General features: G+C 36.3%; 1 pseudogene; it reads left to right on the plus strand.

Annotated features, from left to right (window-relative positions):
- Positions 1-2,595: 2,595 nt before the first annotated feature.
- LOC139707006 (chondroitin sulfate synthase 1-like) overlaps positions 2,596-15,699 on the plus strand; it is a 32,745-nt pseudogene continuing 19,641 nt past the window's right edge.

Consider the following 15,699-nt stretch of genomic DNA (forward strand, 5'->3'; position numbering starts at 1 on the left):
TCAATTAAGTCTAGGTTATTAATTGTGTTATTGAGTTCTATAGTTTCCTTATTCAACTTTTATTTGGAAGATCTGTCCAGTGGTGAGAGAGGTGTGTTGAAGTCTCCCATGATTATTGTATGGTGGTCTATTAGACTCTTGAACTTGAGAAGAGTTTGTTTGATGAACATAGCTGCACCATTGTTTGGGGCATATATATTTATGATTGTTATGTCTTGTTGGTGTATGGTTCCCTTAAGCAGTATGTAGTGTCCCTCTTTATCCCTTTTGATTAACTTTGGCTTGAAATCTATTTTATTTGATATGAGTATGGACACTCCTGCTTGTTTCCGAAGTCCATATGAGTGATATGATTTTTCCCAACCTTTCACCTTCAGCCTACGTATGTCTTTTCCTATCAAATGCATCTCCTGTAGGCAGCATATTGTTGGGTCTTGTTTTGTGATCCATTCTACTAGCCTGTGTCTCTTAATTGGTGAGTTTAAGCCATTAACATTTAGGGTTATTATTGAGATATGGGTTGTTCTTCCAGCCATATTTGTTTATTTATGTTACTAAACATGGTTTGTTTTCCTCTTTGATTATCCCCCCCCCCTTTACTGTCCTACCTCCCACTGTTGGTTTTCATTGTTATTTTTCATTTCCTCTTCCTGTAATGTTTTGCCGAGGATGTTTTGAAGAGATGGTTTTCTAGCTGCAAATTCTTTTAACTTTTGTTTATCGTGGAAGGTTTTAATTTCATCTTCCATCCTGAAGCTTAATTTCGCTGGATACACAATTCTTGGTTGGAACCCATTTTCTTTCAGTGTTTGAAATATGTTATTCCAGGATCTTCTAGCTTTCAGAGTCTGTGTTGAAAGATCAGCTGTTATCCTGATTGGCTTACCCCTAAATGTAATCTGCTTCCTTTCTCTTGTAGCTTTTAAAATTCTCTCCTTATTCTGTATGTTGGGCATCTTCATTATAATGTGTCTAGGTGTGGATCTCTTATGATTTTGCACATTCGGCGTCCTGTAGGCTTCTAGGATTTGGGATTCTGTCTCATTCTTCAAGTCTGGGAAGTTTTCTCATATTATTTCATTGAATAGATTGCTCATTCCTTTGGTTTGGAGCTCTATACCTTCCTGTATCACATTGACTGTTAAGTTTGGTCTCTTTATGTTATCCCATATTTCTTGGATGTTCTGCTCATGGTTTCTTAACAGTCTTGCTGAGCTGTCTATGTTCTTTTCCAGTTGAAATACTTTGTCTTCATTGTCTGATGTTCTATCTTCTAAGTGTTCTACTCTGCTGGTAGTATTCTCCATTGAGTTTTTAATTTGGTTTATTGCTTCCTGCATTTCTAGGATTTCTGTTTGTTTGTTTTTTATAACCTCTATCTCCCTGTGTAGTTGATTCTTTGCTTCCTGGATTTATTTGTGTAATTCATTGTCAAAGTGATCTTTCATTGTCTGATTTTGCTGTCTAATGTCTTCCTTGATACTCCAGATCATCTAAAGCATGTATATCCTGAATTCTTTATCTGACATTGCATCTGCTGCAGCTGTTACCTCTTCTAAAGTTGAGTTGACCTGCATTGTTTGTGGTCCTTTCTTTCCTTGTCTTTTCATACTGCTTGCCTTTCTTTCTGCTTGGTGAAACTGTTGTGTTTTTGAAATGTTTTTTTTTCTCCTACATATTTATATTGCTCTTTTATCATTGAAAATTCTCCCTTGCAGGGTCAGGCAGCGGTCTGCCTACCTTGCAGGCGCAGGTGGCGGCTCTGCTCTCTCCTTACTCCAATTGGGGTGTCGTGACTACCACGCCGGTAGGTCACTGGGCCTGTTCCGGGCGCGGGCGGCGGCTCTGTTCTGCCCCTACTCCAATTGGGGTGACGAGTGTACCACGCCTGCAGGCCACCGGGCCTGATCTGCTGGTTGTTTGCAGGTCTGCCTACCCAGCAGGCGCGGGCGGCGGCTCTGTTCTGCCCCTACTCCAAATGGGGTGACGTGTCTGTCGCACCGGCAGGCCACTGGGCCTGTCCCGCTGGTTGGTCGCAGGTCTGCCCACCTTTCAGGCACGGGTGGCGGCTCTGCTCTGCCCCTACTCCAATTGGGGTGTCCTGACTACCACAGCGGCACGTCACTGGGCCTGTTCCTGGCATGGGCGGAGACTCTGCTCTGCCCCTACTCCAATTGGGGTGATGTGTGTACCACGCCGGCAGGCTCCTGGGCATGATCCGCTGGTCTGTCGCAGGTCTGCCTACCTTGCAGGCCCGGGCAGCGCCTCTGCCCTGCCCCTCCTACCACTCCTGTGGACCGCTGGGCCTGATCTGCAGGTTGGTCACAGGTCTGCTCACCCTGCGGGCACGGGTGGTGGTTCCGCTCTGCCCCCACTCCAATTGGGGTCACGTGACCACCACACCGGCGGGGCCTGATCTGGGCGCGGGTGAAGGCTCTGCTCTGCCCCTACTCCAGTTGGGGTGACGTGTGTACCACGCTGGCAGGCCACTGGGCCTGACCCGCCAGTCTGTCACAGGTCTGCTTACCTTGCAAGCACGGGCGGTGGCTCTGCCCTGCCCCTCCTACCACGCCCGTGTACCTCTGGGTCGCGGGTATGCCCACCTTGCGGGCACAGGTGGTGGCTCAGCTCAGCCCCCTCTCCAATTGGGGTCACGCCATCACCACGCTGGCGAGCCGCTGGGCCTGCTCCGGATGCGGGTGGCGGCCCGGCTCCTCCCCTCTGGCTCGAAGACAAATTGAGCGAGTCTCGGTTGTCTGTGCCTCACCCTCCCTACCAGGGGACCAACTGTTTCTGTCACCACTGTTATTGATGAAGTTCTCTCCTCCACCACTTTCTGATGACATCAGATCTTTGCCATGTTGGTATCCTATGTGAATGGCAGCATTTCTTTCCCTTTGCCGGGTAACCAAAGCAATGTGTGAGTCCTGACCGGCCCTCAGCAGGACCCGGACCGAAAAGCAGTTTCCGCGGGCTCCTTAGCCCTGGGCCAGAGCAGTTCTGGGAGCCGGAACTCGGCCGCTCCATGCTCAGTGTATGCTCTGATAAGAGCAGGCTCCAAGAAGCAGTTTCCACGGGCTCCTTAGCCCTGGGCCAGGGCAGTTCCGGGAGGTGGAACTCGGCCGCTCCATGCTCAGTGTATGCTCTGATAAGAGCAGGCTCCAAGAATCACTCAGGCACTGAGCCTGAGTAATCTGTCTGCAAGCCGCAGGTGAATGGCAGCCTGAAATTACCTGTTCTATGGCTGAATGAGCTGCGGTCAGTCGAAAACAGGGATGGTGACGTCAGCTCTCCAAGATGGTGGCCGTTGGCCTCCTCTGTGGTCTGACCGGTGTGGAGAACCGAAATGGACCGCTTCCTTCCCCCGTCTCGAACCCAGAATTCAGCACTGAGTACGGTGCTTGCACGGCTGGCAGAAACTGCATTGCTGTATCCCTGCGCCACTATCTCCTCCTCCTTTCCCAGCACACGCTGCAGACTCTAGCCGCGGGGCGATTTGCTGAATAAGCAGTTTTACACTCCGTGCGACAAATCTCTCATGTTTGAGTCCCTGTAGCCGATCCTCGTGCGATGGAAATCCTTCCTCCAGGTTCTGGAGCACCCCACTATTGCTGGAAATTCCTAACAAGATAGCCTTTAGCTGTCCTGACTTGTCATACTCCCACACAGTGACGCGGCACACGGGGGCAATGCACTCCCCTCGCCGCCATCTTCTCAAGTCTCCTGCCTTTACTCTTGATCCTTCCCCTTGCTGGGAAAATAATTATCAGTTGACGGTTGCCATGAAAGAGTAAGATCAAACCTTTTTTTTTTTTTTTAACATTTTAAACAGGAGATTCTTAAATGTAAAGAAACACAACTTAATTAAATCACTTCTACACTTGTTGTCCTGTAGGGACTCAGAACCTGGGAAACAGATTCAGAATCCTGGCACATCAAAGAAGATGTAAAGTACAGTTGGGATAGTAGACATGCCTTTATTTGGAGGCACCAGTATCCCCAAACCTGCCCCCAGCCCTCAGCCCCTGAGTCTTTACATAGGCCTTTTTATATGCAGGCCAAACAAAGAAGGTATAGTGCCTCCAGGTTACATAAGCAAGTGTATTCTCACAAGCAGATGTTTATAACCTTAAGTACATATTGCTGAATCATAGTGTTTATAAACTTGACTACATTCTGCAACAGAGTTGGTTAGATGTCTCAGAGAGGGAGACTACTAGAGCCCTCTTGGGCCTGCCCCACATTTATTTATTAGGTACCTTAATCAAATTAGTTGTAGAAGAGTGGGTAATCTATAAAGGCAACTCCAATAGATAAGTTCAGGGGAGGCTTCCAAGATTCAAACTGTTGCTTAAACAGAGTTGAAATAGGAGATGGAGTACTAAGATACAGCATAGGGGAAAGACAATAGGATTCAGGAGCCAAATTGTGCAGAATCTTATTCTGTAAAGTGGCTATCTGAGTTTCCATCTCTTTGAGTCTGATACTCTTTCTCTGATAACAGTTACCATTTCCTATTAAAAGATCTCTTCTCTTCTTTGTGTTACTCTTTTTGAGGTTTTATTTTTCTTTATGGGGTTAAACTATAAAATATGGATCCCCAAATATTAGAAAGCACAAACAATAACCAAAAACTTAATTTATACTAGAATGTCTTATGTTGGTTTAGTTCTCAGTTGCTGGGGAAAAACAAAAACAAACAAAATCCCCAAAAATTAACCTAAAGGAGGAAAAATCATTTTGGCTCATGATTAGCTGACCCTATTGTTTCTGGGATGGAGCTCAGGCAGAACATCATGATGGAAGGGTTTGGTGGAGCAAATCTGCTCATCTTATGGCTTCCAGGAAGCATAGCCTGCTAAAGTTTTCACTACCTTCTGATATCACCACCAGCTGGGAATCAAGTCTTCAACACAAGCACCTTTGAAGAACATTCTAGATTCAAAATGTAACATCCCCTTTCTTAGAAGCAAAGGAAGAAATATCTTCAAATTCTTTCATAAGAATGATAAATAATACAAGAATTCCATCCTAAAATAAAATGTGTCCACATAAAATAATATGAAAATTACTATTTTGCAACACATGGAAACAAACTGGTAGCTGAGGCAGAACTAGTAATGTGAGGGGAAGCTGTTACTGTGTGTAGGATAAGAAGAGTTCACCAAAAAAAAAATGAGTTTGATCCTCTTTTTAACCTGTAAACCATCAGATTTCCTCTTTCTACTCATCAAAATTTAAAAATCCGCAGAGTTGAAAAATGATAATGATCAGCAGGAAACTTTCTAGAGGTAGGATTGGGCATCAATATTTTAAAAAACAAACAAATATTTTATACTCACACACACACACACACACACACACACACACACACCTTTCCATATAAATAGATGGAGATATGTATAATCCCCCCAACTATTTGTTATGTGTACTTCTTAAGAAAACCATTAGTACAAACTGGGTTATGCTGTGAACATACCTCAAGTGCTTTATTCATTGCCAACAGGTTTATTTAAAAGGAGGGAGACATAAATCATATAAATACTACTATTAATAAAAATTAATACATATATGTACATACACATACAAACACATATATATATACATTTGTTATATATATGCAGATACTGGGGATAGAATCCAAGGGAGCTTAATCACTGATCAGTATTCTAGCACCCCCTTTTTTTAAATTTTGCTACAGGTTCTGACCAAGTTGCTGAGGAGCTCACTAAGTAGTGGATTGAACTTACAATACTCTTGTCTCAGCCTCCCAAGTCATTGGGCTTCAAGGTGTGCCATCATTCCTTGCTAATATCATTCTTTGTAAAATGTTTTTTAGAAACAAATAATTATGATCTTATGATAGAAAAAATAGGATTAAAATAGAAATTTTCTACTTATTGATTGAATTAATGTGAGTAGTCATTTTAAATCCAAAATTCAGGTTTTAACTTCTATAAAATTGGGACAATAATAAAAAGGAGCTTCCTTACAGAATGACCTGCAATAAATTTGAGAATATAAATGTGAAAATGTATCTTATCTAAAGCAACATGCAACTTTTAGGTGCTTCAGTGATATTCACACACAGTTTGGGTGTATTTCTAGGAAAATAAACAATTTTCAAATTCTTTCAGTGCCTGTTCTGCAGGATGACCTTTCAAATAATCGCAGGATTAAAAAAAAGCACATTTTTTAAAAATAAAGTTATGTACAAAATAATATTCTATATACTGTCTCAAACAAATAATAGAAATATAAACATCTGAAGCATCTACTGAAGTAAGAATAAATTTGTTTGCTCAAAACAAAATAATTTATTTTAGGCCTAGTTCCCAAATATTCAATTGCTTCTAAATGCCCAATTTTGAATAATAGCCTTGAGAGCTTTTCTGTTCTGTTCAATTGCTCCTCTTGTCTGTGGAGGTGGGGCTTAATTGGTAGGCAGAGATTAAGTGGCTCTAATTGTGAAAGTCAAATAGGTATGTTGGAAAAGGGAGACAAATGCTACCTTCCATTTTTCTTTTCCTAACACATTAGATAATTATTTACATCTCTTCTATTAAATCCATCAGGCATGTTTGCTGATTGATAGTCAAATGCAAATCACTAATAGAAACATGTCCACTGTTTTTTGTAAAGAGTCTTTTTAAAAACATAAAACCATGTTTACAGCTATTAAATATTGCAAGTTCCCCTCGTTTTTTGTACCATTGTCTATCTCAGCAGAGTTAGTTTGTACAGTTTAAATTCCTGTTCTGACACTTCCCAGTCCCTTTTCCTCCTGATAAAATTAATACAATAATATTTGCTTTTGTTGTTTCTAATAAGAAAATAATATACTGTTTGTGAAAATGCTAGGCAAACTCTAAAATGATACAGTTTTGTGCTATTGATATTATTTTCTTGCTGCTTGTCTTTTCCTTTTGTAAAACAAAATAAACTGTGATATAAACAGGTTTCAAAAAGGGCAACAAAAAGGTAAATAGTTTCTTTGATTCTAATGTTATATATTACTTAATTTTATAAACTGCCTTTACAAATTTGTTCTTAAAGAAATAGTGACATATTACTCTCTAATGTATAAGCATCTGCTTTTTGTATTGCAGGACTCAGTTCAATAGTTTTCCTTCAGAAAATGAAATACATATACATGCTGTCTAATTTTGCAATTATTTTAATCCCTTAACATTCACTATAGATAATGGCTTCTAATGGACAAATGTAAAAAGGAAATATGTTTTTCTCATAGAAGGACTTTAACAGATTTTAAGGAATCATCCATCCCACTAACTATTAGAATGATGTGAGTAAACTTTTGACACCATAATTATTTTTTTTCTAATTTATGTTTACTATCAAATATCTGAGGTATAGACATATAAATGAGCTAAATTGAATAATATGGCAAGGTTTTACAAACAGAGAAGAGCCCTATGAAATTTTTCATCCTAAAGAAAGTGGAGAATAAAAAATAAAAGGGCAATAGGAGGACTTAAAGAGAAACCTACCAAATTTCAACACCATTCTTAAAGTCCTGCCTAAATTGGCTGTTCAATTTGAATACTGCAGATCTTTAGACACAGAGTCATACTGAGCCCAACATATCAACTGTGCTATAGATATTAACTGAATTCATGGAGATAATGGGATAAAAAATACAGATACACTGAGAAATGTGCAGAGAAGCTTCTCAAAATTACCCCTTATTTTCTTGCGGTGCCCAGTCCCAGCTCTCCAACACTGGGGCAGAATAGCATGACACAAAATCTGCTATGAATTAGAGAACATACAGAATCATCTAATAACTAGCATGATTGCCATCTTGTTAAAAAGCAGAGAGCTCTAGATTTGTGACGTAGGTAGGTGAACCCTAAATCATATAGAGATCTCTATAATTCAGCTTATACTCAGATTTCAGGACCCTTTGAGGGGAAATTCATGATAATGTTCTCAAAACATTTGGAATCCCTGGTTAAATTATTTGAAAGAGATTTACCATAAAACCAAGACATAGCACAAATATGCATGAGATGGATAGCACTACTCCACAGTGGCTGCCTTATAGGAAAAATGAAATTTTTGCCTTTTTCTAGGGAGCACGTGTTATTTACTCATTTCAAGTTCTTTAAAGTACAGTGTCCATCATTCAATTTAAAAAGTTATTAAAACTCAACAGTTTAAAAAACATAACTTAGGAATAAAAAAATTAAATGATGAAAACCAATAAAATAATCTAGTGGAAAGGTTGTTAAAAATCTGTGAAAGAAAGATTATTGTCAGCAGAGAGATGACTATTATCAAAAGGAACAAGATGGAAATTCTTGAAATAAAGAATGTAATATTAGAGATGAAGAATGGAGTCAATGTGTTTTAAAGCAGACTAGACAGAGTAGAGAAAAGGATAAGTGACCTAGAAAATACTCAATGGATTGTGCACAAATTCTGCCTGAGAGATAGGAAAATTTCCTAGTTTATAAAAACACTGGTTGTTAATAAAAACCATACATTTAACTTCATCAAAACTATAAATTGTGTTCGTGTTTTTTGGCTTTTTGTTACTGTGACTGCTTTTCTGGGAAAAACAACTTAGAAGAGGAAAGATTGCTTGTAAGGTTGCAGTCCCTGGTGACTTCGCTCTACCTGAGCATGCATGAGATAGAGAGAGCATCATTATGGAAGGATGCTCTAAATGGTGGAGCAAAGCTGCTAGAATCAAAATAGTCAGGAGGCAGAATGAGGAGGGGCCATGGACAAACTATGGTCCCCAAGGGCATGTGCCCATTGTCCCACTCTCCCACCACCTCCCAATAATGCATTTGGCTATGAAATCCTCAATGCTTTAGTTCTTTGCTAAAGTCAGCTTGTTCATGATACAGTCACTTCCCAAATTTGCCACCTCTGAATATAATGCTGCACTTATAAACTAGTCTTCAGTATATACATGTTTGGGGGAACACTCCAGATTCAAATAATAACAGGTGACATCTAAAAAAAATCATCATGAAGAAAATGAATATGCAAGCCATAAAATAGAAACTTGTACCCTCAACATACAAAGTCAAATACTTCAATTTTAAAATTTAACATGTAAGGACATCAGAAAGACCATGATAATATTCTTGACATTATTAGTCATCAGGGAAATGCACATGAAGACATCAAAGATACACCATTCTATACCTGATGAAGTTTAATTTTATTTTGATAGGTATAAAACAAGACAAAAGGTTGACAATACAAATGTCAGAGAAGAAGGTAAAATTGAATTCTAAAACTTGTCTTGTGGTAGTGTACAGCACTTCAATCAATCACCTTAGGGAACTCTTTGGATATTTAGGTACCCCTTCAGTCAGCTTATCTCAGCAATATCAGGAATTTACTCAAGGTAATGTGAGCATGTTACAAAATTTGTGAACAATAATGTCTCAAAATGTCTCACTAATAGCTAAAACCCAACGTCAACTCGAATGGCCACTAGGATGATATATAAATATAGTGAGAGATATATATATATATATATATATATATATATATATATATATATATATATATATATATATATACACATACACATACACATATATGATTGTATGTATAATATGTACATTATATATTATATATAATTATATACATTATATAAAATTATATATACAATTATTTATATGATTTATATGTATGTATATTATTCTTTATACATACATAGAATAACCCTCAACAAGAAAATCAATGGAATTCTGCTGCTTGCAACAACATGGATAAATTTTTAAAACATTTTGAGTGAAAGATATCAGACCCAAAATAATACACAAAATATGATTCAGTTTATGTGATGCATAACTACAATTGAAATTAATAGTATATTGAAAAAGATAATAAAATAATCATTTCTTGTGAGGACTGACTAGAAAAGGGCACAAAGGAATTATCTAGACTGAAAATGTTATCTTTTTCTCTCTCACCAAGTGTGTGAGGGTGTGCATGTGTTTATTCTTTTGAATAGCTGATGCATACATAAATGCATCTGTCAAATCCCCTTTAGGTAAGCATTTATCAGTTTAAAAAAAATACCCAAAGTTGGCATGCCTATGATATTTTTTCCATAATATAAATGTAGGAGAAAATCTTATATCAATAAAAATATTAAAAGACATAATCCAAGTTCATAGATGATTATAAAGTAAAGAAACAGAAAATCTATGATTGGAAAAAATGAAACAATGATTTCAACAGTGTTTACATTGAATTGTCCCTAAGTTTTGTATTTTGGTTCCTTCTTTATTAATCTATACACATTCTGATGTCATTGAACCAGATTAACTGAAAATATCAATAATTCAGCTCATATAGATTGGTCTCAAAATACTTGGCTGAGAGGAATTGAAAAGGATGTAATCATAATGAGAAGTTTAATATCAAGGACAAAAAGGAAAATACATTTATGTAAAAGAGTCAAATATGATAGTGTTGTTGCAATTGTCTGAACAAATTTCATGGATAGTGTGGCATTTGTATAATCTAGAGAGTCTCAATTAATGTATCTCTGTTATTCTCAGAGGGAAAAGCTTCCCCCATTTGATAGAAAAATTTGCTTTGCAAACCAATATAAAGCAGATGGATGTATTAGATTGTAGTGCCATAAGGGTGCAGTAAGGTTATTCAGCTCAGTATGCTAGTTGTGGTGGTGATATCATGGATTTGTATGTATGTTCAAGCTCATCAAGTTATATATTTTAAATGTATACAACTTCTGTTTATAATTTTACCTTAATAAAGCTTAAATAAACATTATCCATTTTTTTCATCAAGACAAAATGAGTCGAACAAACACAAATTGTCTAGTTTGCCTTTCAGTTGTATTTCTCACTATAAATTATTAAATCAGCATCCTGTTTGTGCATTCATTCATTGTGTGTCCAGTTGATGAGTCAGTTCAATTAAACCTTTATATCTTATATTTTAGTTATAATTTCTCAATAATCAAAGCTTATGTTCACCTTTGTCAGAATCATGTGTGAATATGTTCAGATATAGGGTAAAATGCCATATAATTATACATCTGAAATATGAGTTTTAATTACACATGACATATTGAAAACAATTATGTATTTTTGAATGAGAGTTTTAGTGCTTTTGCCAGTTTGCTGGGAGTTGGCAACTAGAGTGATGCATTTCAGTTTACACTTACAAGGATCACCATATATAGGATCACTTGCCTTGAATATATTTTCATTCAGTACTGAAATTGAAAATAGATCAGGTATAAATATCTTCAATTACCATAATATTTAGAAACCCATAAACTTTAAAAGAAACATGGATCAAGCTCCACAAATACATTCTTTTCAAAAGTAGAAAGGTGACATTTTCACATGAATTTGGTGCCTATTTATTTATTGGAAAATTCTTTCTAAAATTCAAGTTCAAAAGAAATGAACAGGACATCATAAATCTGCTTTAGCTCAAGCCTATAGTCTCTCTCAACTGTGTAAACAGGAAACTCACCTAAGATTTACTTTCTCTAATACACTCATTTTAAAATTAATTTATTTATTTTAATTAGGTATATATTATAGCAGAATACATTTGAATTCATTGTACACAATTGCTGCAGAATTTTTCATTTCTCTGGTTCTAATACACTCTTCATACTAAACTCTCCACACTGCAAGCATGATGATACTTCTGTGTCTAAAACATTAGAAATTGTATGTCAGATGGAATTCAACTTTAAACTTGCACTTAAATTGCATGTAATCTATATAGCTGGGGAAAACCAGGTTAACACTTGCCTATAAGCTACATGCTTTGCAATAGGTAACTATATCCCAAGACAATATGTAGACAAATATGTAGACCTCAGAATGTCAAGAACTTCTGTTGTACATTCTCTTAAAAATCTTGAAGGGGAAAGGTGAGGATAGGTAGATGGTTAGAGGTATACTAAGTATACATGAAACATTATCTGAACTTTTAAAGAATTTCTTAGGTAAAAAGCACAATACATTTATACATACTAAAATATTTTAATATAGTTTATCTTATAATGCAAGGAAACACAGAGAAAGAGACACATACACAAGCAGTGGTGGAAAAAGAAAAAGAGAGAGACTTGTTATTTTTATCATGTTTCTTGCTGGATTGTGAGTAGGAAATTGGAAAATTATGGAAGTTCCATTATCCTTAATTGTGTTTAACTGATATACTTTGCTATATTGATATTTTTGGAGACACAAAATGATGTATGATTATGTGTGGTGAATGGTCATTAGCCCAAAGAATATTGATGTTAGAAGGGACTTAAATTGGTCCAATTCTTTTCCTGGATTCCATTCCATTCCATGATGTCCCAGGTCAGCTTGAACTCCTCTTTAATGACATTAATTTATTATAGATCAAGATAGATTGAGATAGATTGGTGGATAGATGAATTTATTGATAAGAGTTTCTGAAATTTTGTTTGAACTATTTCAGCTTAAATTTTTGATGATGAGAAGAAGAACAAAGAAAAAATGCAAGAGATCATTTTGCTATAATTTTATGTTTCTAATTCTAAAGATTTCTAATTTTAATGTGTCTATAATTTTCTTTCTCAAAATGCCTTTATCTGTCCTTTTGCTATGATCTGGATGAATATGGAATAAAATAAAGGCATCTAGTAAAGTTAAGCCTGAAAATATTAAACTTACTATATAGTCTTTACTTTCTTTTACTTTCATCTTTAAAAATTACTTTAATTTCACCAAACCTGGAAAATATTTCTCACAAATGGGTGACCTGATGGTGCTGTGCTCACTTCCCTTAGAAACACAAAGCATTCTAGGTTCCAAGAATATCTCAAAATAGTATGTATTTCCTCCTTTTCAGAAGGCAATGTCTAGTTGCTCCTCTTAAGGCCTATCAAAACAAAACAATACTACTCTAATAATAATAATAATAATAATAAAAATAATTTTTAAAAGTCAAGTAGGAGTAAATTAATTGCTCAATAATTATTTTGTCACAATAATAATATTCATTGTTTTAAAGAGATATTTTGTATTTGTAGTAACAAAAATTCTGGGTTTTCATCACTGCTCCACAACTGCCCACCACAGCAGAACTTTAAAAAGAATATCAGAAACTAGTTCTTTCAGTATAAATCTACATTAAGAGATAGGACCCCTGAATATGAGTATCACAGCATATTTGGTTGTTTGACTTCTAGGTTTTGGAGAACTGCAAAACTTCTAAGTCACTTTTTCATTGTCATTCTAAGCATAGACTGTGCTATTCCATGCCTGGACCAGAATGACCATTAATTCAGAAACCAGCAAAGGGTGATGTGGGATTAGAAAAGACAAAGGACACACATAGAAAGCTGAGACCAGGTGAGACATCATTATCATTCTCTGATAGAGAATGAATAATCCAGAGCTAGCTCTGCATGTTTATTATATAGGTTTTTAACATCAAAAGAGGTTTTTTTTTTAGAAAATTTCTTCAAAGTAAGCAGGCTGAAGGACAAAGTTCTGGGAAGCCTATTATAATTCTCTTTTTTATGCTTATAATTCTCTACCCCCATTACCTGGTGTCTGAATTCAGAGCCAAGAATGATAGAGCTGTGCCATGCACAGAACCTCCTTTGAGCAGGGTGGCACTGTAGTGACTGGGCAGTCTTAACCTGCAGCCTTTGCACAGGAAGTTCCCAAGGCAGGGTGCAGCTCCTGGATGCAGGACAATCAGAGATGGTGATTCAAATCACCACTTATGACAATTCCAGTAAATTCTATCAAGAGGGAAGGAGTGACAAAATCAGTGCTTGCCTTAATTTTAAAGATTAAGGAATATGCAACAGTTTGCAAATTCAGTAAGCATCATTAATATTAGGAACTACAGAATTGCATATACTGAGAAATAGCAGATTAGGGGAAATGTTCTTGAAAGTTAATACAAGAAATTCCTGTATTAAGATTACCTAGTATGATTATAACTTTTGAATATTCTGTGGTCCTAGTATTTCAAAGGTCTATGGGAAAGACTATTAATATGGATTTATTGGAGAATTATTATAATCACAGTTTTCCCTGAATTATGAGAAATACTGGTTTCCAGCAAGGAAGGCTATACTCACTAATCTTTCATCTTTATTTCATACTTCTTAAAAATATTCCATTTTGGGACTGAGGTTGCGGCTCAGTGGTAGATAGCACTGGACTCTCACATGTGAGACCCTGGGTTCGATCCTCAGCACCATATAAAAATAAATAAACAAAATAAAGATATTGTGCCCATGTATAACTAAAAAAAATTAAAATTCCATATTAATAAATGTAGTCTTTACACTACTGAGAGATTCTGTCTTGTCTGGAAAAAGTTCAGGTAGAAACATTCTTGGAAGAGCCTATGACATGGTGCCTTTTGTTCTTATCTGAGACTGCTAAGGACACAGACAATGGCTAACTCATTCTAAAGACAAATACTTGAGTGCAGGCATTAACCCTCAAGCTACCTTTGTACTTGAGGATGATGGAGCAAAGGAAAACATAATTAATAGATCAAAAGAAAGACCATGCCATATATATTGTTTGAAAAATTGTAATTTTCAATTAATTTTTTAATGTTTTTAACATATGAAGCTGCTCATTAGATAGTGGGAGAGCTCACAATATTTTAAATGAGTCAAATTAAGCAAAACGTATATGCTATTTGCAAGTATTATATGAATCTTTTGTTTGAATCAACAAAAGAAGCTTCTTGATTAAATCTGTGAATAAATATTTCTGGGATAATTAGAAAATATGTGCCTATAAATGAATATATATTTTACCAAATGAATTGAAGGAAACTTGCAACAAAGTATTAGGTTTTGATGTTTGCTATTCATTTACATATTTTTTAAAAAGGTAACTCCACTCTCAATCAAGCTATTAATCTTGTTTTATTATTTAGGAACATTCTTTTGTTTTTAGAATTAATTACATAGTGGTGAAGAACATAGACTTGACTGCTACTGCCACAAGTTGGGTTATTAGTCCTCTTTATGCCTCAGTTTTCACATCTTTACAACAGACAGAATGATGACACCCAACTCAGGTGATGGTTAAATGAATTACTACATGCAAAGTGGTTGGAACAGAGCCTGGCCATAGTGTATGCTATATAAGTGTCAGCAATTATTATCACTATATCTTCTTAACTCTATAATTCTGCTACATTTTCTGAAAATAATGAGTAAGCACTCTTTTGCAAACAATAAATGTGTAAATGATGAAAAGAATTGTATGTTCACATTACACTATCACCAAGAAAATAAATGAATAAATATGTTACAATTGTTTTCTTTTCATCCTGTTTTTTTAAGAAATTATACAAATTTTCTCATGTAATATCTAATGAATGAAGAAATGTGAAAACATTCCATCCATATGGTATTGCTACAGAACAACTTCTAGGAAGATATTCGTTCAGTAAAAGCACAGATGTTCCAATCTCTGTTTCCATAGGATGCCAAAATATATCTGCTGGGAATGAAACTGGGGGTAATTTGTGTAAATCATAGTATGTTAACTGCATTCTCTATTAAGTGATTGTCTATTAGGGCTAGAAAAATAATGTCTTTTAAATTTCTACATCCTGATGTCTACCCCATAGTAAGCAAACTGGATTACTCTAATAAAAGACTAATGAGCAACTTAAATTCTTTACCACACATCAACA

The sequence above is a fragment of the Marmota flaviventris genome, chromosome 9 (assembly GCF_047511675.1).
Source record: "Marmota flaviventris isolate mMarFla1 chromosome 9, mMarFla1.hap1, whole genome shotgun sequence".
Taxonomy (NCBI): Eukaryota; Metazoa; Chordata; class Mammalia; order Rodentia; family Sciuridae; genus Marmota; species Marmota flaviventris.